At 45.1% G+C, this 24,902-nt stretch overlaps 1 protein-coding gene across 1 annotated transcript in view; it reads right to left on the bottom strand.

Moving 5' to 3' along the window:
* The window catches only part of PTPRS (protein tyrosine phosphatase receptor type S), a 291,141-nt gene extending 268,148 nt beyond the window's left edge, over positions 1-22,993 (bottom strand). The window contains exon 1 of the mRNA XM_058163586.1: positions 22,844-22,993. The gene's annotated coding sequence lies outside the window, so the exon portion shown is untranslated. The remainder of the gene's footprint in view (positions 1-22,843) is intronic.
* Positions 22,994-24,902: the final 1,909 nt, after the last annotated feature.

Raw genomic sequence — 24,902 nt, 5'->3', positions numbered from 1 at the left:
TGCTGAAGCACCCCCCCTGAACCGCTGCAACTTCAGACTCTGGCGCTCTGCCTCACCGAGGACTAGAAACTTGTGTTTTTCCATGACTCTGAGAAAGGACTCCCGGAAAAACCGAGCTTCCCAAGATATTAAACACATGCCCATAGACAGGCATGCATGCATAGACAAACACACATACACACAAACACACACACACACACACACACACACACACACACAGAGAGTGTCTGGCTGCCAATCCTTCTGGGTTTATTTCTAAGCTCCCGGTTCCCTTTGAAAGTACAGCTGAGAGAAATTTGCAGCAAAGTCTTTCATTCCTGAGCAGGTCAAAAGTTTATTTATGCAAGGAATAAAACAGGCAGGTCTGAGGAGAAACCAGGAAGCCTTTGTAAACCAGCTTTCCTTCTGAGAAAATGGCTTTATTTTTGAGTAAGAGGAGAGATGCGGTTTGTGTTTGTGTTTGTGTGTGTGTGTGTGTGTGTGTGTGTGTGTGTGTGTGTGTGTATGTGTGAGTGTGAGGCAGAGACGGAGAGGAGGAGGAGAACGACCCATTGTTATCGGTTCTGCTAACCAGGCACAATTCATCCTTAAACCAACAGCCTGAATCAGGGAACGGGTGACTGCATTCACAAGTGCAGTTCTAAAGCTGGCTAAAAACAGCCTCGGGAGTTTGTTTAGATTCCCATCTGGGGAGAACTCAGCTCTCTTCCCTCGGCAAGAGGGACGATAAGTAGTAACTCATCCTGTTTGAAACCGGGAACAGATTTCGGTTGTTCAGATGTGGCACATAGTAATCTTGGCATAACCGATGTGTTTTGTTAACCTTGGTTTAGCATGCTGTGTGAATCAGGTCAATCTATCTATTCTTTCTTTCTTTCTTTCTTTCTTTCTTTCTTTCTTTCTTTCTTTCTTTCTTTCCTCCCTCCCTCTCCCTTCTTTCTTTTTCTTCTTTCCTTTCTTTCTTTCCTCTTCTTCCATTCTTTCTTTCTTCTTTCCTCCTCTTTCTTTTCTCCCTCTCCCTTCTTTCTTTCTTCTTTCCTCCCTCCCTCCTCTTTCTTCTTTCCTCTCACTTCTCTTCTCTTTCTTTTCCTTCTTTCTTTCTCTTTCTTTCTTTCCTCCCTCTCCATTCTTTCTTTCTTTCCTCCTCCTCCTTTTCTTTCTTTCTTTTTCTTTCTTTTTTCCTCCCTCCTCTTTTCTTTTTCTTTCTTCTTTCCTCCCTCTTCTCTTTTCTTTTTCTTTCTTTCCTCCCTCCCTCCCTCTCCCTTCTTTCTTTCTTCTTTCCTCCCTCTCCTTCCTTCCTTTCTTCTTCCCTCCCTCCCTCTCCTTTCTTTCTTTCTCTTTCTTCTTCTCTCCCTCTCCTTCCTTCCTTCCTTCCTTCTCTCTGTGCTCCCTCTCTCTCTCATCTCCATCTCATTCTCCTTTGCGAAACATAAGCTAGAGTTGAGAATCTTTACTGGAGCACCTTTATAGCAGGCCCAGCCACCTTAATGATAACTAGAAACTTGTCCCTTTTCCAGACTCCCAAGGAAAAGCCAAGCTTTCCAAGGGATTAAACACACTCACACAAACGTCCATGCACACGTTGCAAACTAAATGCATACTGAACTGAGTCTCTGTTGTTGTGAGAACACGCTGGCCTTAACAAGGAGTGTAACTTGGGCAGGAAGCCTTAATATGAGTCTAATCCATTGTGCGAACAGCACTATGTTGTTTCCTAACTCAGGTTTAAAACTCAGGAGTCGGGGAACTCTATCACTGATTCACCAAGTGAAGTTACTAAGTGAGTCGCACCCACTTTTACAACCTTTTTGTCATAGGTAAGTGAATCACCGCAGTTGTTAAGCGAATCATGCGGTCCTTAAGCGAATCCAGCTTTGCCCATTGACTCGGCGTGTCAGAAGCTATCCACGCTGGCTGGGGGATGCTGGGAGTTGAAATCCAGCCCTCTTAAAGTAACCAAGCTTGAGAAAACCTGCAACTCTGGGACCACAAGTTGTGTGAAAACAACATCTCTGACCCTCCCTGTTGTTTATCACACAACACAAAGGTGGAAATGAGGAAAAATGATTCCGTACAGAGAGAATTCTTCTAACGACACGTTTGGAATGTTAATTATGTTTAAAGGTGAATTAAATTGGATTGTTGTGGCTGCGGTTGAATGAACTTCGATTCTGGTATCCTCACTACGTCCCGCCTCTTTTGTTTCGGGGAACGACACCAGACTAAGATTTGATTGTGCAACCACATTGCAAAATTCACAACATCCTCTACACCAGGGGTCTCCAACCTTGGCCACTTTAAGACTTATGGACTTCAACTCCCAGAAATCCTCAGCCAGCTTTAATGGTTTTCTGGGAGTTGTAGTCCACAAGTCTTAAAGTAGCCAAGGTTGGAAGCTGGTTGGGGAACTCTGGGAGTTGTAGTCCACAAGTCTTAAAGTGGCCAAGGTTGGAAGCTGGCTGGGGAATTCTGGGAGTTGTAGACCACAAGTCTTAAAGTGGCCAAGGTTGAAAGCTGGCTGGGGAACTCTGGGAGTTGTAGTCCACAAGTCTTAAAGTGGCCAAGGTTGGAAGTTGGCTGGGGAACTCTGGGAGTTGTAGTCCACAAGTCTTAAAGTGACCAAGGTTGAAAGCTGGCTGGGGAACTCTGGGAGTTGTAGTCCACAAGTCTCAAAGTGGCCAAGGTTGGAAGCTGGCTGGGGAATTCTGGGAGTTGTAGTCCACAAGTCTTAAAGTTGCCAAGATTAGAGTCCCCTCCTTTACACAGAGGTGTCCAAGCCTTGTTAACTTTTTAAGAGAAGACGCCTGGAGAGACGCCAGAGAAGACGCCTGGAGAGCACCTGGAGGTCCAGTCGCTCCGAAGCTGATCGGACACTAGTTAGGTCCTATTCTAGGACCTACCTAGTGGCAATGAGGAAGCGAGGCGCTTACGCCCACCCTCATTGCGCCGGCAGATAACCGCCCGGCCGCCCTGTTTGGGTGACCCGCCTTCCTACATCAGGAGGTGCGGGATGACCCGTTGCAGGGACGAGCCGAGGAGTTTAGCGGTTATCTATACGATAAAATCGCTCAGCTGAGGGACGGTCTGGACCGAAATTGGGATGATCCAAGCGAGGGAGAGGAGGCACGTCTTGTTGAGTCTATTTGGGATGAGTTTGACCCTGTGGCTCCTGAGGACGTCGACAGGTTGTTGGGGAGGCTGCACGGCACGACATGTTTACTGGACCCGTGCCCTTCCTGGCTGGTACTGGCCACTCAGGCGGTGACACGAGGCTGGCTCCAGAGGATTATCAACGCTTTATTGGAAGGGTTTTCCTGCCGCCTTGAAAGAGGCGGTGGTGAGACCCTCCTTAAGAAGCCCTCCTGGACCCAGCTATTTTGGGTAATTATCGCCCAGTTCCAACCTTCGCTTTGTTGCGAAGGTTGTAGAGAGTGCCGTGGCGCGACAGCTACCCCAATACCTGGATGAAGATGTCTATCTAGATCCGCTCCAGTCCGGCTTCCGACGCGGATACAGCACGGAGACAGCTTTGGTCGCATTGGTGGATGATCTCTGGAGGCCAGGGACAGGGGTTATTCCTCTGCCCTGGTCTTATTAGACCTCTCGGCGCTCGATACCATCGACCATGGTATCTGCTGCGCCGGCTGGGGATTGGGAGTGGAGGCACCGATATCGGTGGTTCTCCTCCTATCTCTCCGACCGGACGAGACGGTGTTGACGGGGGCAGAGGTCGACCGCGAGGGGCCTCACTTGTGGGGTCCCGCAGGGTCGATTCTCTCGCCCCTGTTGTTCAACATCTACATGAAGCCGCTGGGTGAGATCATCAGTGGTTTCGGGTGAGATACCAGCAGTACGCTGATGATACTCAGCTGTATTTTTCCACCCCGGCCACCCCAATGAAGTTGTTGAAGTGCTGTCCCGTGTTTGGAAGCCGACGGGTCTGGATGGGGAGAAACAGGCTCAAGCTTAATCCTCCAAGACGGAGTGGCTGTGGATGCCGGCATCCCGATTCAGTCAGCTGCAGCCGCAGCTGGCTGTCGGAGGCGAGTTATTGGCCCCAAAGGATAGGGTGCGCAACTTAGGCGCCCTCCTGGATGATCGGCTGTCGCTTGAAGATCATTTGACGGCCGCTCCAGGAGGGCCTTCACCAGGTTCGCCTGGTCCGCAGTTGCGCCTTCCTTGATCGGGATGCCTTATGCACAGTCACTCATGCCTCGCTACCTCTCGCTTGGATTACTGTAATGCTCTCTACATGGGGCTCCCCTTGAAGTGCACTCGGAGGCTTCAGTTAGTCCAGAATGCAGCTGCGCTGGTGATAGAGGAGCTACCCGTAGCTCCCATGTAACACCGCCTCCCGCGCAGACTGCACTGGCTGCCTGTGGCCTTCGAGTGCACTTTAAGGTGTTGGTTACGACCTTTAAAGCGCCCATGGCTTAGGACCTGGGTACTTACGGGACCGCCTGCTGCTACCACATGCCTCCCACCGACCCGCACGCCCCATAGAGAGGGACTTCTCAGGGTGCCGCCCGCCAAACAATGTCGGCTGGCGGCCCCAGGAAGGGCCTTCTCTGTGGGGCTCCCACTCTGGAACGAGCTTCCCCTGGTTTACGCCAAATACCTGACCTTCGGACATTTCGCGAACTGAAGACCCATCTTTTATTCGCTGGGCTGGCTTAATTGGATTTTAAAAGGAATTTTACAATTTTAAATGGGGTTTTAATAGATGATGATTTTTAATATCAGGCTAATTTTGAATAAGTTTTTTAAGGGTATTTAAATTGTGTATATTTGTATTGTTGTTTTTATTTTGCCTGTACACCGCCCTGAGTCCTTCGGGAGAAGGGCGGTATAAAAATCAAATTAAATAAATTAAATAAATAAATAAGATCTCTGAACTTCAACTCCCAGAATTCCCCAGCCAGGCATTTTGGGAGTTGAAATCCACAAGTCTTAAAAGTTAACCAAGTTGGATACCCTTGGGGCTTTACAGGGCCTGCACACACACACACACACACACACAAATCTTCACATCCTTCTTTGTCTTCGTTTTTCCTTCCACCAGAGGAGAGAAAAAATAAAATAAATCCACTCTTGCTATTTCAGCTTAAGCCTCCTGGAAACACAAGAGGATTGCACAACCCACAACTGGGAAGCATCAAAGCAGAACAGCCAAAACTGGGCCTTAAAAGCCGCACCAGCCCCGTTTGCTGACGTAGGAAACCCGCAACAAAAGCCAATCTCATTTCGGGCTAAATCTGACTTTATGCTTAGGCAAATGATAGCCTAGGTCATTGTTTGCAAAAAGCTGAAAATAAAAGCCCTGGGATCGGAGGATCAAACAAGCCCCAAATTTTGACCCAAGGGCTTGAAAGAACCAGAGGGGAGAATATCTGAAAATTGAAAAAGATTTTACTTCAAAAAACAAAACACACAAAAAAATTGTTGCGAGCCACGTTGCTATGTTTGTGGTTCTCCACTGAAGTTTCGGACCACCAGCCTTGTGGTCCAGGCAGGCCTTCCAAAAATGGCTTGCTATTTTAAAATTTAAAAAAAATTAAAATCCCCACAAGGAGGAAGGCCTCGGGTGGGTGCGAACTACAAGTCCCAGAATTCCAAGCCGGGATGGCAAGAGGAAGGGATGCATTGGGAGACCAGATAGTCCTCGACGTATGACTATCTATTTAGTGACCGTGTGAAGTTATAACTGAAAAAAGGGACTCAGGACCTGTCCTCACACTTATGATTGTGGCTGTTGTGACTCCAGCCCCCGAACCTGGCCCCATGCCCGAAAGTGACTCAAAAAATGAGGGGGAAGGGCCGGTAAGGCTTACCTCGGGTGCACCGATTCCTTTGGCTCAGCTCCAGGAGCCAGAACCAGACCAGTCGGAGGACGTAATGAGGCCGTCATCCCCTGATTCCTCCCTTCCCCAGGTTATGCCTTCAGACCCAGTTGATAATAATAATCAAGCTTGGATTGATTATTAGAGCGGCGGCGTCATCAAAGGGAAGGGTGGCGCAGGAGCCCCACCCCACAGGATATATAAGGAGCTTTGGGATTGCTCTCACTCCACGGGAAGCAAAGTTTAGCTGATCTGTTTCAAAAAGAGCTGAAAGTCTTGCTACGTGAGTCATTTGTTTGAACTTTGGCAGGCAGCTGGGATTTCTCTGCCAGGACTGATAAGAGCCATGAATCCACTGGCTGAAGGCCAGCTCATGGGTCTGAAGTGGGGAAGGAGACAGAACAGTGGCAGTGTTCCCATGGTCATGTGATCAAAATTCAGATGGCTTGCAATTGTCATATGATTATCTATCTATCTATCTATCTATCTATCTATCTATCTATCTATCTATCTCTATCATCTATCTGTATCTATCTATCTATCTATCTATCTATCTATCTATCTATCTATCTACCTACCTACCTACCTACCTACCTACCCATCTCTGTCTATTTAATCTATCTATTTTATCTCTCTGCCTCATCTATCTATCTATCTGTCTATCTCTAGCTTATGTCTCTACCTCTCATTTCTCATCTACCTATCTAATCTATTTTATCTCTATCTAATCTCTCTGTCTACAGTATCTCTCTGTCTATCTATCTATCTATCTATCTATCTATCTATCTATCTATCTATCTATCTATCTATCTATCTATCTATCTCTTTCTAATCTATCTACCTTATCTCTCTACCTCTCATCTCTCTCTTACTCTTTCCATCTAATCTCTCTATCATCTTATCCATCCATCCATCCATCTGCCATCTATCTTGTGATGATCTCTGAGAATACCCTCCAAACCACAAGACTGTAATTCTGACGGAATACAGGTAGTCTTGGATTTACGGCCACAATTCAGCCCCAAGCTTCCGCTGCTAAGCGAGACAGCTGTTAAATGAAATTCTGTCCCATTTTACCTTTCTTGCTGCAGTTGTTAAGCGAATTACTGCCGTTGTTAAGCAAGTATCACACTTGTTCAGTGACTTTGGCTTCCCCACGGTCTTCGCTTGTCAGAAGATCGCAAAAAGGGATCCCATGACCCCGGGTTCAGTGCCAATGTCATAAATACGAACCAACTGCTAAGCATCCGAATTTGGATCAGTCAAAATTCCAGTCCGTTAACAGATGCATGAAAAGAAGTCGAAATAAAATCGGTCAGAAATAAAACAAATCTAGTTTTCCTCAGCATCCTAAGAAGTGGACTACCCTGGCCTCCTTCTGAGATAGTTGTTTTCTTTACTTTTCCAATTCAAACCTCCCCTTCTGAGATCTCCTGGTGGCCTCTCTTCCAAGGCCAAATAAACCCCACCCTGCGATAGATAGATAGATAGATAGATAGATAGATAGATAGATAGATAGATAGATATAGATATAGATATAGATATAGATATATAGATATTGTCGTGTCCCACTCCTCCGCTGACGGCCGGGCCCCGGCTACTCTGAGGGCGGGCAAGACACAACAGATATATATATATGTATATACACACACACACACACACGTACATACATATATATGTAGGTCTTTGGTTATTCGGGTTTTCTCCCGCGTAAAATTGGAAGTGTCTTGGCGATGTTTCGACGAAGTCTCATTCGTCATCTTCAGGCTTCAGCTTCGTGCTTCTGGGAGCTTCTTCAGCTTCGTGCTTCTTGCTCCCAGAAGCACGAAGCTGAAGCTTGAAGATGACGAATGAGACTTCGTCGAAACGTCGCCAAAACACTTCCAATTTTACGCAGGAGAAAACCCGAATAACCAAAGACCTACATACAAACACCTGCGAAAACCTCAGAGAAATCTATCTATCTATCTATCTATCTATCTATCTATCTATCTATCTATCTATCTATCTATCTATCTATCTCGCCACCAGCGATTCAGGCAGCCTCCAAACGCCCTCAGGGAAGGCTCCCCAACAGCAAACGCAGGACAAGGAACCCCAAAATGGGCCACACTCCTAACCCTTTGCTACAGCCAAAAATCTACATGATCCAAAGCCAAGGAATTTGGAAGTTGCCTAGGCAACCAAGGCAAAAACAAACCCCGAAAAATATATACCTTCCAGCTCTACGAAGCACACTTAAGCACACTAATACCTGGAGGCTTATACTGGGATCAGGCAGGGGTTCAAGGCGTATATACACACATACATACACACACAGCACCCTGTAGCCCCTCCGGCAGCTGATTTTCAGCTGTTGCCATTGTTTATTTAACCGACTGCCAATTCTGGATCCAATAAAGAAGCAAAGAGGGGCAGTTGTTGTGCAGGATGGAAAAGGAACGAAGAAAGAAGGAAGAAAGAAGAAAAAAAAAAGAAAAATGCAAACCGTTTTTCCAAATGACATCCCAGCTGTTGGGAAAAAAAAGAAAAGAAAGAAAATGGAGAGAGGCCACATTTTCCTGTTATCGTTTCCCATTAATACGATTATTATGGTTCCTCGCACAGCCAGATGTTCAAATTGGATCTGGTCATTTTTTTGGGGGGTGGGTGGGTGTCCCATGTTCCCAAGGACCTGCGGCTGAAGGCATTAGTCCTCGACTTAATGGCCGCAATCTCTGTTGGGTCAGCGAGACGATTGTTAAGGGAGCATTGTGTCCTGTGTTACGACCTTGCTCGCCACGGTCGTTAAGCGAATCCCCGCAGCTTTTTAAGTAAGGCTGGGAAGCGAATCTTGGCTTCCACCCTTGACTTTTGCTCGTCACAAAAGGGGATCACGTGACCCCCCAACCGTCATAAATAGGAACCCGTTGCCAAGCGCCTGATTTTCGATCCCGTGATCACGTGGTCGTAAGTGTGAGAAATGGTCACAAGTCCCTTTTTTTCAGGGCTGCTGTAACTTCGGTCACTAAATGAACTCTTAGCCGCAAAAGTGTAGCCTTTTCAAGAGGCAACTGGACTTTCTGGGTTTTTTTTTTCTTTTGAAGGCATTTCGCTTCTCATCCAAGAAGCTTCTTCAGCTCTGACTGAATGATGGAGAATGGAAGGATTTATACTCCTTGCAGACAGCTGGTCATTTCCATTCCCCACCATCCAGTCAGAACTGAGGAAGCTTCTTGGATGAGAAGCGAAACATCTTCGAAGAAAAAAACCAGACAGTCCAGCTTGCCTCTTGAAAAGGCATCGTTGGGACAACCATGACCTGGATGATGGACAATCTCCACAGACATTTAAATGAACTGTTGTTAACTCAAGGACTACCTGAAAAGCTGGCTTCTGCAATTGACTGGTGGTGACTTTATCAAGGCCAATGGTATAACAATGCGCCGATTGTTTCAGGACCGTAATTATTATTAATTTTATATTTACACTACCAAGCAGGGGGCTAACCACACACATGTATGCAAAATGTGGAGACAGAATGCAAAACCTCTGGCCAAATACTTGTATTTATATTTATTCTATTCATCTGTTACATTTTATAGAACAGAACTGGAAGGGACCCTTGAGGTCTTCTAGTCCAACCCCCTGCTCAAGCAGGAGACCCTATGCCATTTCATACAAGTCCACAGTCTCCTTTTAAAAACCTCCAGTGTTGGAGCATCCACAACTTCTAGTGGCAAGCTGTTCCACTGGTTAATTGCCCTCACTGTTAGGAAATTCCTCCTTAGTTTCAGGTTGCTTCTCTCCTTGATGAGTTTCCATCCGCTGCTTTTTGTCCTGCCTTCAGGTGCTTTGGAGATTAATTTAAACCCTTCTTTGTGGCAGCCCCTGAGATATTGTGGGAACAAAAGTTGGAATATTTTTTGTTCCCACTTTTATTATTTTTATCAATAACTCAAGGCGGTGAACATAATTAATACTTTCTCCTCCTCCTAATTTCCCCACAAAATCAATCCTGTGAGGCGGGGTGGGCTAAGAGAGAGGGACTGCTCCAAAATAACCCAGCCGGCTTTCATGCCAAAGCGGGGACTAGAACTCACGGTCTCCTAGTTATTGACCCAAAGTCACCCAGCTGGTTTTCATGCCAAAGGTGGGACTGGAATTCATCGTCTCCTAGTGACTGGCCAAAGTCACACAATTGGTTTTCATGCCTAAGGAGGGACTAGAATTCCCCATTTCCTGACGATTGGTTCAAAATCTCCTAGCTGGCGCCTGAGGGGAGACTAGAACTCGTCACCCGGTTTTTAACCTGGTGCTTTAACCACTAAACACACTCTTCTCTTAAAAAAATTAAATTATTATTATTGAAAAGAACTTCAAAGCACATCAGGGTCTATAAAACATCCACTTGGATTCTTACATCCAAAACCCTCCCAAAAATAAACAAAGTTGATAAATAAACAAAAAAAATGCTGGCATTTTTTATGAGCATTGTGATCCCATTTAAACTTTTTAAAAATATACGTATATACTCAAAGCCTTTTGTATCTCCTCCTTGACAACCAAAAGGCAGAAGAAACTCAACTAAATTTGGTTGCCCGGCGCTCCAAGTAGCAGGGTCTCTATTGTGAGCTTGCCTCAAGTGCCCAGGACTCTGAGCTTAACTGCTCCTGAATGTGGAAGTTCTACAGCACGGCCTCCGGCATTCAGAGAAAGAGGACTAGCTGCACAGAAGAGACGGTCCTTCAACCACACCACTGAATAAGGACATGACCCACAATATCCCGCCAACTTTTCAAAGAGTGCCTTCAAAAACTCACACCACCCAAAACAACAACAAAGAGAGAGAAAGAAACTTGGACAGATGTTTTCCCACGGTCATCCAGGTGGATGAAGTGGGGGGAAAAAAGGTATTATGTGGCAGAGACCTCCCTATTTATTATTCCTCCCCCCAACCCCCCAAAAATCAGATTTTTCACACAAGCGTCCTGTGCATATGGAGTACGGAATAATAATTTAACCGGTATTAATTACACTCCTCACTTGGAGCCCGTAATCCAGTGTTTTTCAACCTGGGTTGCTTTGAGATGGGAGGACTTCAACTCCCAGAATTCCCTGATCAGGACATTTTATAATAGGTGGACGCCCAGAATTTCTTCTCCAGCCAGCGTGCTTTAAGGATGGACTTCAACTCCCAGAATTCCTCAATCCACATGCTTTAAGTCAAGATGTGCAGATTTAAACTCCCAGAATTCCCCAGCCAGCATGCTTTAAGATGGGTGGATTCCAACCTCCAAAATTCCTCCATCAATGTATTTTAGGATGGGAGGAATTCAACTCCCAGAATTCCCCAGGAAGATTTGCTGGCTTTGGAATTCTGGGAGTTGAAGTCCACATACCTTAAAGCATGCTTGCTAGGGAATCCTGGGAGTTGAAGTCTACCTGTCTTAAAGTATGTTGACTCGGGAATTCTGGGAGTTGAAGTCCACACAACATAAAGCATGGTGGTTGGGGAATTCTGGGAATTGAAGTCTACCTGTCTTAAAGCATGCTGGCTGGGGAATTCTGGGAGTTGAAGTCTACCTGTCTTAAAGCATGCTGGCTGGGGAATTCTGGGAATTGAAGTCTACCTGTCTTAAAGCATGCTGGCTGGGGAATTCTGGGAGTTGAAGTCCACACATCGTAAAGCATGCTGGCTGGGGAATTCTGGGAATTGAAGTCTACCTGTCTTAAAGTATGTTGACTGGGGAATTCTGGGAGTTGAAGTACATACAACGTAAAGCATGCTGGCTGGAGAATTCTGGGAATTGAAGTCTACCTGTCTTAAAGTATGTTGACTGGGGAATTCTGGGAGTTGAAGTACATACAACGTAAAGCATGCTGGCTGGAGAATTCTGGGAGTTGAAGTCTACCTGTCTTAAAGCATGCTGGCTGGGGAATTCTGGGAGTTGAAGTCCACACACCTTAAAGCAATTTAGGCTGAACTGTCATATCCCTGAAGGGGTGGGGAGGGCCTTTTATATTTGCAGCTGCTCAAATTAAAGCCAATTTTAAACCTGGTCTCTCTCTCTCCTATTATGCTACCTTGAGGCAAGTAGCAACAATCCTCTAGTCAATTATACTATTTACATTCCTTCAAGTTTGGCAGTGCACAGACTTTTGATTGGACTTTGATTGTGATGATATAGAGCAGCTGGTATGAATGCCACTGTTTTCTTCCCTAGGTAAGACATTTTCTCCATTTTGGAGAAAAACTCAAGAGGTCATCCAGTCCAACCCCGTTGCACAGGATCCTATTAATCTGCTGCACTCTGATTCTCTATGAATTTAGTACGGTTTATTTTGGATTGTTTAAAAAAAAAATTAAGGCTGGGTTGGCTAGAAGTGAATCTGTATGAAATTGCAGGTAGTCCTTGACTTATGTCCACAACTGACCCCAAAATTAGTGTTGCAAAGCAAGACAGTCGTTAAGTGAATTTTGCCCCATTTTGTCCACAGTTCACCCCAAAATTTGTGCTGCAAAAGCAAGACGGTTGTTAAGTGAATTTTGCCACACTTTTTGCCCAGTTGTTAAATGAATCGCCATGGCTGTTAAGTCAGTAAACCTGGCTGTTAGGTGAATCTGGCTTCCCCCACTAACTTTGCGACCGTTATAAATATGAGTCAGTTGCCCAATGTCCAGAATTTTAATCATGGGATGCTGCAGAAGTACTACAAATGTTTGCTACCTTGAGTTACCTATACATAATAATAATTAAAAAAAAAAGACAGGGTATAAATCTGATAACTAATTAAAAACGAGTTAAAACTGTCATGATTTATCAAACTATTACGTTGTGCATTAAGTCAGGGGGTCTGCAAACTTGGCTCTTTTAAGACTTGTGGACTTCAACTCCCAGAGCAAAGCTGGCTGAGGAACTCTGGGAGTTGAAGTCCACAAGTCTTAAAGGAGCCAAGTTTGCAGACCCCTGCATTAAGCAAACCGATTCCATCGTGCCCTCTGCCTTGTACAATTAGTCCTCGACTTCCAACAGTACATTTAGCGATCATTCAAAGTTACAAGGCACTGTAAAAAGTGACTTATGACGTTTTTTTCACACTTACAACTATTGTAGCATCCCCCTGGTCACCTGTTCAAAATTCAGGTGCTTGGCAACATATTTATGACGGTCATAGTCTCCTAGGGTTTACTTATCCTTTTAATAAGTAAAGTTAATGAGGAAGTTAGATTCACTTAACAACCGGGTTACTGACTTATGAACGGCAGTGATTCACTTAACAACGGAGGCAAGAAAGGTGGCAAAATGGAGCCAAAACTCATTTAAGAATTGTCTCACTTAGCCACAGAAATTTATCTGGCACGGCCCTGATCTGGGGAAAGACAAGATTCACTTAACAACCGTGTTATTAATTTAAGAACTGGGGTGATTCACTTAGCAACGGAGGCAAGAAAGGTCGTAAAATCGGACAAAACTCACTTAACCTCTCACTTGAGAACAGACATTTTGGGCTCCATTATGGTCATAAGACGAGGACGTACAGAGACATACTCAAAAATGCAAGGCCACTGCCAACCCCCCTGCGGGAGTCACGGCGTCAAACTTTGTTCTTGCCCGCAAGGTGGGGTATCCGATGTGGCAACTCCTGTGGTTATGCGGGCAGGGGGCTGAGCATGCCACAAAGCAGCTTTTTAAAATGTGTGCTTTGCAGGCAAAATTAAAATAAAATTTAAAAAATGGGTGTATAATCTATGGGAAGCATTAAAGCAGCGCTTTTCAAACCTGGCTAAATTATCCAAAATTGGATAAAAGTGCATTTTTCCCCCATTGGAAAATGACACAGGAATGAACCCATTAGCCATCAACTGCAGGGAGGCTTAAATGGACTTCAAATTGCCACGTGTATGTATGTATATGTATATGTATATGTATGTGTGTGTGTGTGTGTGTGTGTGTGTGTGTGTATGTCTTTGGTTATTCCCACACTGATCATGAAGCACGATCAAGGACCAGAAGCCAGACCGCAGCTGCAACATTAGCCATTTCAAACCCCTCCAATCCATACATGCAGCAGACTGACACCCACTATGAAGATGTAGCACGAACACGAAGCCAAACAACAACAATGCAGCTCACCAGCTCAAATCCCCCTGCAACTCGGACTAATCTGAGCACAACCAAGCCCCCACCCAAACAGGACACACCCCCAGCCAATCAGAGCACAAAAAAAACCCATCCAATCAGAGCACAGCCAAGCTCCCACCCAATCAGTTCAAACCCCCACTAGCAGTTAAAAAGGAAGAAACAGCTGCAATCACACATTACTCCCAGAAGCGCGAAGCTGAAGCCTGAAGATGACGAATGAGACTTCGTCGAAACGTCACCAAGACACTTCCAATTTTATGCGGGAGAAAACCCGAATAACCAAAGACCTACATACAAACACCCGTGAAAACCTCAGAAAACAAATATATATATAGATAGATAGATAGATAGATAGATATACATACACGCACACACATACATGCATACATATATTTTCAGAAATCTCCCTACGTCTTTGCTTTAATGCTAAAAATCAATCATTCGTTGAAATGCCATCAAGATGATTCAACGCCGTTCCTTTTTATGCAACAGGCCGTCCTCGAGTTACGACCATTCACTCAGCGACCTTTCAAAGTTAGGAGGGTTCTGAATGAAGAGACTTAGGATCAGTCCTGAGAGTTTGATAAGACTTTGTGAGACCGGTTTCAGTCATACAGATAGTCCTCGACTTATGTCCAAAATTGAGCCCAACATTTCCGTTGCTAGGCAAGATGGTTGCTAAGTGAATTTTGCTCTGTTTTACGACCTTTCTTGCCACAACCACTAAGTGAATCATTGCGGCTGTTCGTCAACATGGTTGTTGAGTGAATCTGTCCTCCTGCTTGACTCAGCTTCTCGGAAGGTCGCAAAAGGGGATCGCGTGACCCCGGGACGCTGCAACCGTCATAAATATGAGTCAATTGCCAAGAGGTTAAATTTTGATCACATGACCAAGGAGATGCTGCGACGGTTGTTAAAGGTGAAAAACGGTCTTATTAGCGCCATTGTTAATTTCAAACGGTCACTAAACGGACAGTTGTAAATCAAGGACCACTTATAAAGGGAAAAAAATTGGGAAGCACTGGATTAAAGGAATATTCCTTAGACCCTACTAGTAGATTTAAGAAAGCCACAGGGCGGATGACATAAAAAGAACAGCATGCATTTCTGTTTTAACTCAGAATCATGAGGACTAGAAACGTCTTGCTTTGTTTTTAAGTAATATTATCTATATGCCAAAGGTATCACAGCTTGATATTCTTTGTCTGGCTGCCTGGAAAAAGGAACTAACTCAACTCTTAATCCTGCATCTAATTTATTGCCTCCAAAACCTGCACATCACAGCTTAGTTTGGAGATCTGTTCCGTACATAATTTGAGAAAAATGTACAGTTATTTATTGCGACGAGACGGAGAAAATTGTACGCACACCTCTCTCTTTCTCGCCTTCTCTTTCTCGAGGGACCATTTTGCGTCTGTCTACTTTCAAAAAAATGGGGAAAAAAATACCCAAACAAGTGAGAAATTGTCGGTTTTAGAAAAGGAAGAGATTGAAGGTATTCGGAAAGCAAAGGAGCGCAATGCGCACCTCACACTGACACATTTTGAACAAACTAAATTAATTCTTATGTAAAGATTTCAATTTTGCGGCCCCCTCCCTCTCCCCCCCTCCCTCGGTTTCCCACACACAGCGGAGCAGGGCTGGGCTATAAATATCAAACTGTTAAGAAAAATGACAGAAAATTCTGTCTTTTGAGGATGAATGGTGCTTTTCACAAGAGGGCCTAATCGGAGGATGAAAAGAAGGAAGGAGAAAGAAGGAGGGAAGGAAAAAAAAGGAGGGACAGAGGAAGGGAAAAATGAGTGGGGGGAAGAAGGAAGGAAAGGAGGGAGGGAAGAAAGGAAAGAAAGACAGGATGGAGGGAAGGAAAAAGGGAGGAAGGAAAAAGGGAGGAAAGAAAGAAAGACAACAGGAGGAAGTAAAAAAAGGGAGGAAGGAGAGGAAGAAAGAGGAGAGGAAGAGGGAAGGAAGGAAGGAAGGAAGATCAGAAAGGAAGGAAAACAGGAGGAAATAAAAAGGGGGAAAGAAGGAAAGAGAAAAATAACAGGAAGTATAAAAGGGAGGAAGGAGAGAAAGAAAGAGGAGAGAAAGGGAAGGAAGGCAAGAAAGAGGAAAGAAAGAAGGAAGGAAGGAAGGAAGGAAAGAAGGGAGGGAGGGAGGAAAGAAAAGAAAGAAAGACAGGATGGAGGGAAGGAAAAAGGAAGGAAAGAAAGAAGGAAAGAGAAAAGGAAGGAAGGAAAACAGGAGGAAGTAAAAAGGAGGAAGGAGGAAGAAAGAAGGAAAGAAAAAGAGAGAAGAGAGAAAGAGAGAAGAGAGAGAGAGAAAGAGGAAGGAAGGAAGAAAGGAAGGAAGGAAGGAGAAAGAGAGAGAAAGAGAAAGAAAAGAAGGAGGAGGAGGAGGAGGAGGAGGAGGAGAGAATGGGAAGGAGGAGGGAGAAAGGAAGGAGAAAGAGGAAGGAAAAAGGAGGAAGGAGGAAAGAAGGAAGGAAGGAGAAAGGAGGAGGAAGAAAGGAAAGAGAGAGAAGAGAGAAAGGAAGGAAGGAAGGAGAAAGAGGAAAAAGAAGAAAGAAAGAGAGAGAGAAAGAGAAAGAAAGAGAGAGAGAAAGAGGAAGGAAAAAGGAGGAAGGAAGGAGAGGAAGAAAGGAAAGGAAAGAAGGGAGGAGGGAGGAAAGAAAGAGGAAGGAAGGAAAATGAGTGGGGAAGAAGGAAAGAGAGAAGAGAGAGAGGAGAGAATGGGAAGGAAGGAGAAAGAAGGAAGGAAGGAGAAAGAGAGAGGAGAGAATGGGAAGGAAGGAAAATGAGTGGGGAAGAAGGAAGGAGAAAGGAGGAGGAAGAAAGAAAGAAAGAGGAGAGAATGGGAAGGAAGGAGAAAGAGGAAAGAAAGAGGAGAGAAAGAGGGAAGGAAGGCAAGAAAGAGGAAAAAAAAGAAGAAAGGAAGGAAGATCAGAAAGGAAGGAAAACAGGAGGAAGTAAAAAGTGGGTCAGGAAAGAGAGAAAGAAAGAGAAAAGGAAGGAAGGGATAGACAAAGAAGTGGAAGAAGAGAAAACGTTCGGTGGGCAGGGAAGAAACAGGAGACGGATCGATAAAGGGAAAGAAGGGAGGGAGGGAGGAAAGAAAAGAAAGAAAGACAGGATGGAGGGAAGGAAAAAGGAAGGAAAGAAAGAAGGAAGGAAGGAAGTAAAAAAGGGAGGAAGGAGGGAAAGAAAGAGGAGAGAAAGAGGGAAGGAAGGCAAGAAAGAGGAAAAAAAGAAGAAAGGAAGGAAGATCAGAAAGGAAGGAAAACAGGATGAAGTAAAAAGTGGGTCAGGAAAGAGAGAAAGAAAGAGAAAAGGAAGGAAGGGATAGACAAAGAAGTGGAAGAAGAGAAAACGTTCGGTGGGCAGGGAAGAAACAGGAGACGGATCGATAAAGGGAAAGAAGGGAGTGATAGACGGAAGAAAGAAAGAAAGGAGGAAGAGTAGAGAAGCCCCCTTTTGCTCAAACATTCAACTCTCTGGAGGGACAAAATCATATCCAAATACTGAGGGCGGGTGGGGGAAAAAAGAGGAAAAAAATAAGGCAAATAAAGGCCCAAGCGACACCTTTGGGCCTTCCTGGCTCCCCCCATCCAACCTTTGGTGTCTCCCCCCCTCCCCACTTCTTCACAGAACAAAGCCAGCGGGGCTGAAGGCCAAGCGACCCCCACAAGGCAAAACTCATAAATCACAACTCTGCAAACAACACCCAACCCCCCTTTCACACAACGCCTGTGTGTGAAAGGATCCACACAACCCCACACAATTCTTCCCCGAGGGCACAGCAGGCCTCGGATGGAGGCGATGGACCTTCTCTGCAGGTTAAGCCCCCACCTGGCCCTGTGCAAGAACCCACACCTGGCGAAGCCCACAAGCAGCAACCTGAAGGGGGCATTTTTGAAGGGGCTGTTTAAGGAGGCGGCCTCTCTCTGGCTTTTCCCGCCACAAAAGGGCAAAGGCCCTGCATTCTCTCTCTCTCTTTCTCTCTCTCCAGCTCTCCTTTCTTTCTCTCTCTCTCCTCCTCTCTCCTTTCTCTTCTTTCTCCTCTCTCTTCTTTCTCCTCTCTCTTCCTCTTCTCTCCTCTCTCTCTCTCCTTCTTTCTCTTTCTTTCTTCTTTCTTTCTTTCTTCTTTCTTTCTTTCTTTCTCCTCTCCCACTCTCTCTCCAGCTCTCCTTTCTTTCTCTCTCTCTCCTCCTCTCCCTCTCTCCTTTCTTTCTTTCTCCCTCTCTCCCACTTTCTCATCTCCAGCTCTCCTTCCTTCTCTCCCCCTCTCCCCATTCTCTCCTCCTCTCCTCTCTTTCTCTCTCACTCCCCACTCTTCCTCTTTCTCCTCTCCCTCTCTCCTTCTTTCTTTCTTTCTTTCTTTCTTCTTTCTTCTCTTTCTCCTCTCCCACTTTCTCATCTCCAGCTCTCTTCCTTCCTTCTTTCTCCCCCTCTCTCCCCATTCTCTCCTCCTCTCCTCTCTCTCCTCACTCCCACTCTTCCTCTTTCTCCTCTCCTCTCTCCTTCTTTCTTTCTCTCTCTCCTCCCACTTTCTCCTCTCTCTCTCCTTCTTCTTTCCTCCTCTCTCCCATCTCTCCTCCTTCTTTCTCCTCTCCTCCTCTCCTCCTCTCCCCTCTCTTTCTCTCACTGTCCTTCACTCTCTCTCCCCCTCTCTCCTCCTTTCTCGCTCTCCCTCTCTCCTTCTCTCCCATTTTCTCCTCTCCTCCTTTCTCTCCCTCTCTCCTTCTTTCTCTTCTCTCCCCACTCTCTCTCCTCTCCTTCCCTCCCACTTTCTCATCATCTCCCCTTTCTCTTTCTCTCCCCCCTCTCCTCTCCTTCTTTCTCCTCTCCCTCTCTCCTTTCTTTCTCTCCCCCTCTCTTCCTCTTCCTTTCTCCTTCTTTCTTTCTCCCTGTCTCTACCCAATTCTCTTCTCTCCCTCTCTCCTTTCTCTCTCCCTCTCTGTCCCACTTTCTCCTCTTCCCCTCTTTCCTTTCTTTTTCCCTCTCTCTCCTCCTCACTCTCTCTTCCTCCATCTCACACAAATACCATCAAATATGAAAGGCACCTTATCCATTCCCTTCAGCCCATACCCAAGACCAGTGAAAGCAAGCAAATTAGAGTTTATTGCATTTTGCAAGATCACGAGAAAGTTCCTTTATAGCAGAGGCCTTCAAACTTGGCAGCTTTAAGACTTGTGGACCTGCTTGCTGGAGAATTCTGGGAGTTGAAGTCCACAAGTCTTAAAGCTGCCAAGTTTGAAGTCCTCTGCTTTATAGCAAGGCTTAAAGGGCCAAACTCTTAGGCGCTACCAGGATCCACCAGCTTTCTCTACAATTATAGGTAGTCCTTGATTTACAACAATGGTAATCAACCTGGTCCCTACTGCCCACTAGTGGGAGTTCCAGCTTTCATGGTGGGCGGTAGGGGGTTTGGGCCGATACTGAAGCACTTTCCTTTTTTTTTTTAATTTAATTGACTTTTTAAAAAAATTTCATAGCATTATTTAAAAACATTTTCATTAGGTTTTCATAAAATTCCCCGTGACAATTTAAATTTCTGAAAATATACTATTTGTATCGCCCGTGCATAAGTTTAGTTCACGTTACGTAAGTGAAACTAAATGGCGCTATAGTGCGACCGCAAACAAAAGAGCCTCATCCCAGAACAGCTCGCGCATCTCCCCCAAACCACCCAGCTGTAACAGACAAGCAGAGCTGGTAGTCGGCGCCCCCCCACAAACCCAATCCACGATGCGCGAGAGGCATGCACAGACGACGATACACGGCGCATTACTGTGGAACCGGTGGGCGGTTAGAAAATTTTACTACTAACAGAGATACAAAAGTGGGCGGTAGGTATAAAAAGGTTGACTGCTCCTGATTTACAACCACAGCCGAGCACAAAAAATTTGCAAGACAGTTGCTAAGTGAGTTTTGCTCCATTTTACGACCTTTCTTGCCCCAGTTGTTAAGTGAACCACTGCAGTTGTTAAGTGAGGACCATGTTTGTTAAATGAATCTGGCTTCCCCCAAATGACTCGGCTTCTCAGAAGGTTGCAAAAGGGGATTACATGACCCCGGGATCCTGCAACCGTCCTAAATACGAGTCAGTTGCCAAGCATCCAAATTTTGATCACGTGACCCATGGGAATGCTGCAATAGCCATAAGTGTGACCAACAGTTATAAGTCACTTTTTTCACGAATGATTGTAAGTCGAGGACTACCAGCATTGGGTAAAATCTCCCTCTCATCCCCAGCCAGTGTGGCTTTTGTGGCTGGGGATGATGGAAACTGCAGTCCCACAAAGCCAAAGGGTGCCTGGCTCTGGATGGGTGAGAACCGAGAACTCTCAACCCAACAATCTGGAAAAGTTTTCCCACCCTCCAGAAAACTTTTCCTTCTAACATTTAAACGTCTGTTGGCGAGTTCGATTCTCCGTAACTATCTTCCCTTTTCTTGGTCCCTGAAATATTTGTGATTTTGCGAAGCACGACACAGAACAAGCTTTGCATTCAAAAGCTGAAAAGGCTTTGATTGCAAATAGCAGATTCCTTATTTGCTCAGACCCATCAAGTTTCAAAAGAAAGCCGGATTTCATTTTGGGTTTAAATAACTCACTCTTAAATGTTTTCAATCCACGTTCCTCAACCTTGGCAACTTTGAGATGGCTGAATTTCAACTCCCAGAATTCCCCAGGATGGCTGAGGAATTCTGGGAGTTGAAGTCCACTTGCCTTAAAGTTGCCAAGGTTGAGAAACACTTGATTTAAATCACAGGTCTTCAAACTTGGCAGCTTTAAGACTTGTGAACTTCAACTCCCAGAATTCTCCAGACAGAGAATTCTGAGAGTTGAAGTCCACAAGTCTTAAAGCTGCCAACTTTGAAGACCTCCGATTTAAATCCTATATAGAGCGATCAACCATCTTCTGTTCATTGATCCGCTGAATAAATAACAGGAAGAATTTGAGATGCTGGTTTGGAAGAGAGGAAAGGAAGAGAAGGGGAAAAATAAATAAATCAGGGGCCTAGATTTTAAGCAAAATTTCCAAAAATTTCATTTGCAATACCCACCCACCCTTCTAAGCCTTGCTGGAAATGTAATTCAGCCAGCTTCAAATACATCCAAAGGGTCAAATTCATTTTTCTATATTTTGCAACAAAACTCCTGAATCCACGCCAGGCCCAATGAAACAAACCGTTGTTATTTTGTAAAAAAAAAAAAAAAGACTCCAAGAAAGAAAAGACACACAAACACACAAAGCACTGCATGGAATACAGAATCCTGCAATCAGAATGCAAAAAGTTTTTTTTTTCTCCCCCTTTTTCCACTTGGTTGCAAAACCTCTTTTGTTTCCGCCCTCCCTCCTGGAATTTGGGATGCAACACGAGACAAAAGAGAACAAAAACAACAACAGCCACCACATATGGATCTTTCCAAAGAAGGACCCATCTTTTTCTCTTGAAACCGAAGAGAAGAAAAAATAAAAAACGAAAAGAAGGAAAAGACAACAACAACACCAACAACAAAAAAGAGAGAAAAGGAATATAAAATAAAAAGGGAAAGAAAGAAAAGAAAAGAAAAAAGAAAAGAAAAAAGGCAAACAACTAAAAGAAAATTTAAAAAAACAGGAATTCCTAGAGGCCAAAAACCCTCGGATTTTATTTTCTGCAAAAATCATATTTTGATTTCTTAGCATAGGGCGGCCAAATCCAGGGAAAAAGGGCACAGCCAGAGTTTTTTTTCTTTTCTGCCCTTCTTCCCCTCCCCACACATATGCAAAAAATGTTAACCGTCTCCTTTCTCCAAATGAAAGCAGGGGATTGGTTTAAAAAGAAAACGGGGAAAAAAATGGATGAGAGAGAGAGAGAGAGAGAGAAGGGGAATGGAGGAAAAACTGGCAAGAAAAACACGAACGGGGGAGAGAGGAGTTGGAAGAGCGCAAAAGGCGAAATCCGGGGAGGATCCCTGGCCTGCCAAAGGGAGAAAAAAGGAGGAAAAAGAATTGCAAAAAAAAAATTCTGCATCTCGCAAAAAAAGGCAAAAGTTGAGTTTGTCGGCAGAAGGAGCGAAAGGACAAAGAACATTTAAAAAGTAGTCTTTTTTTTTTGCACGGAGAAAGGCGGCAGGGGGAAGATTTCTCGCCCGGATCATCTTCCAATTTCCCAACGGAAAATCCCAAAAGTTTGCCATTTGGCAGGGCAAATGAAGTGGGGCAGGGGTCCCCCATTTCTGGCTTGGGGTGGGGTGTGGGGGTCTCCTGAAACCCACCCACCCACCCCCCAAAGAAAGAAAGGGGAGGAAAAAAAAAGGTGGGGGAGAAATACCCTTTTTCTGGATCGCTGGGGAGGGGGTCCCCATCTGCTTCCAATTAGAGGGAACTCCACCCCCCCCCCGCAATTTCCCAAAGAAAACGAGAAACCGGATTGAACGCCAGGACAGCCCAGCTAACCCCCTCTTTACAATCCGATCTGGCTCGAGGGAGCAACCCAATTTTTTTTTAAAAAAATAATAATACTAAAATAAAATTTAAAAAAATCGGAAGGGAGAAAACGGGACGAGGTTAGAAGAAGCGGCCCAGGGAGGCGCAGTAAGATGCAAGATCCCAGGCAGAACAAGACAAAAATAACTGAAACATTAAATATATAATTAATATATATATATATATATAGAGAGAGAGAGAGAGAGAGAATTTCAATCCACTCGTGATTTTGCAGCTCCCATTCCCAGGATCTTCGCCCCCTCCTCTCTTTTTTCCCCTCTTCTGCAGAGATCTAAGCTACAATGTAACTATTTTTTGGGGATGTATCCTTTTTGCCCCAAAACACAGCAGCCACAACAAACAAACGAGCAGAAAAAAAGTAACTTATTCTCCAATTTACCCATCCAGTCGCAGGTAGATTCCGGGGCTTTCACCCCCTCCCCGCGCCCCTCCAGCCTCGCCAGAAACAGCCAACAGCCTCCGATAGTTCGGGTTAATCCAACTTTTGAAGGCGCAGCGAGTGGGAGGAGCTTGGAGGGGGCCCCACGGAGAAGGGGAGCGGGTGGGGTGGGGAGGGGAGGGAGGAGAGGAGAGGGAGGGAACAGCCGGGTTGTTGGGGGTGGAAGGACGGGGAGGGGTGTTGAGGAGGCGCGTAAAAGATCCCAGCAATCAAGTTTGCCATGCGGGAAATATCCGATTTTTTTTAAAAAAAAAGATTTATTGCATTTACAGGGATGGGAAATGAAAAGAAGAGGAGAGAAAAGAAAAGAAAAGAAAAAAGAGAAGAAAAAAGAAAAAAAGAGAAGAGAAGAGAAGAGGAAAGGAAGGGAAAGGAAAGGAAAGGAAAGGAAAGGAGGGAAGGGAAGGGAGGAAAGGAAAAAGAGAAGAGAAGGGCAGAGGAAGGAAAGGAAAGGAGAGGAAAGGAAAGGAAAGGAAAGAAGGGAAGGGAAAGGAAGGGAAGGGAAGGGAGGAAAGGAAAAAGAGAAGAGAAGGGCAGAGGAAAGAAAGGAAAGGAAAGGAAAGAAGGGAAGAGAAGGGAGGAAAGGAGAAAAGGAAAGGAAAAGAAAGGAAAGGAGGGAAGAGAAGGGAGGAAAGGAAAAAAGGAAAGGAAAGAAAAAGAAGAAAAGAAAAAAGAGAAGAAAAGAAAAGAAGAAAAGAGAAGAGAAGGGCAGAGGAAAGAAAGGAAAGGAAAGAAGGGAAAGGAAGGGAAGAAAGGAAAAAAGGAAAGAAAAGAAAAAAAGAAAAGAAAAGCGATTTCTTAACCAAGTTTTGCTTTCTAGCCTAAACTACAGGTAGTCCTCCATTTACGGCCACAATGGAGCCCCCAAATTTCCTGGGGCGAAGGGAGATAGTTCTTAAGTGAATTTTGATCCGTTTTACAAACTTTCTTCCCACGGTCGTGAAGTGGATCGCTGTAGCTGTTAAGTGAGTCCCAGGGTTGTTCAGGGAATCTGGCTTTCCCCCCATGGGCTTTTTTGCTTCTCAGAAGGTCACAAAAGGGGATCGTGTGACCCCCCCCCCCAGGACACGGCAACCGTCGTAAATGTGAGTCGGTTGCCCAGCGTCTGAATTTTGATCACGTGGCCCCGGGGACGCTGTTAATAGTCATAAGTGTGAGGAAATAGTCATAAGTTACTTTTTGCAGTGCCTTGTAACGTTGGTCACTAGACGAACTGTTGTAACTTGAGGACTATCTGTAGTCTTTTCGCAACCATGGCAACTTGAACCTGGGTGGATTTCAACTCCCAGAATTCCCCAGCCAGGGTTTTCTGGTTTCCTTTCAGAGTTCTCTGTTGAATATGAATCTAGTGGCAGGAAGTTCCAGAGGCTATTCCCTGCTTGGCTGGCTGGAGAATTCTGGGAATTGAAGGCCGCCCGACTTAAAGTGGCCAAGTTGGGGAAAAAAAACCCACTGGTTTAAGTCCCAGACTTCTCTGTTGAATATGAATCCAGTGGTGGGAGGTTCCGGGGATCTTTCCACAGTGGCTGGGGAATTCTGGGAGTGGAAGTCCATCCGTCTTCAAGTTGCCGTGGTTGAGAAGCACTGCTCAGACATATGGAGGTTCTCCTTAACCTCATTAGGGCTGAATTGTGTGATTCAGGCCCAGTCTTGTACATCATGCGGCAGCAGACTTTGTGAATGGGGATGGGAGACCACCAGGAGATGTCAACATGCACCTTCCATTGGGAAGCTGAATATTAGATCAGAATAAACGACAGCACCTCTCTTCGGTACGTTATGAGGAAAAGCACAACATACACAACATGCAATATACATGCATGCAATATACACAACATTCAAATGAATGTTGATTGGCATTTGGGGGAGGGGAATAAAGGGGTGTGTGCCTCCTACTCTGATGTCATTTCCCCCACATGCGGCTGGGGAATTCTGGGAGTTGAAGTCCACCCCTCTTAAAGCATCCAAGTACCACGGTTGTTAAGCAAATCTGGCCTTC

Source organism: Ahaetulla prasina, chromosome 1 (assembly GCF_028640845.1).
Source record: "Ahaetulla prasina isolate Xishuangbanna chromosome 1, ASM2864084v1, whole genome shotgun sequence".
Taxonomy (NCBI): Eukaryota; Metazoa; Chordata; class Lepidosauria; order Squamata; family Colubridae; genus Ahaetulla; species Ahaetulla prasina.
Note: the sequence above shows the minus strand (reverse complement) of the source record. Positions and strands in the feature narration are given on the sequence as shown.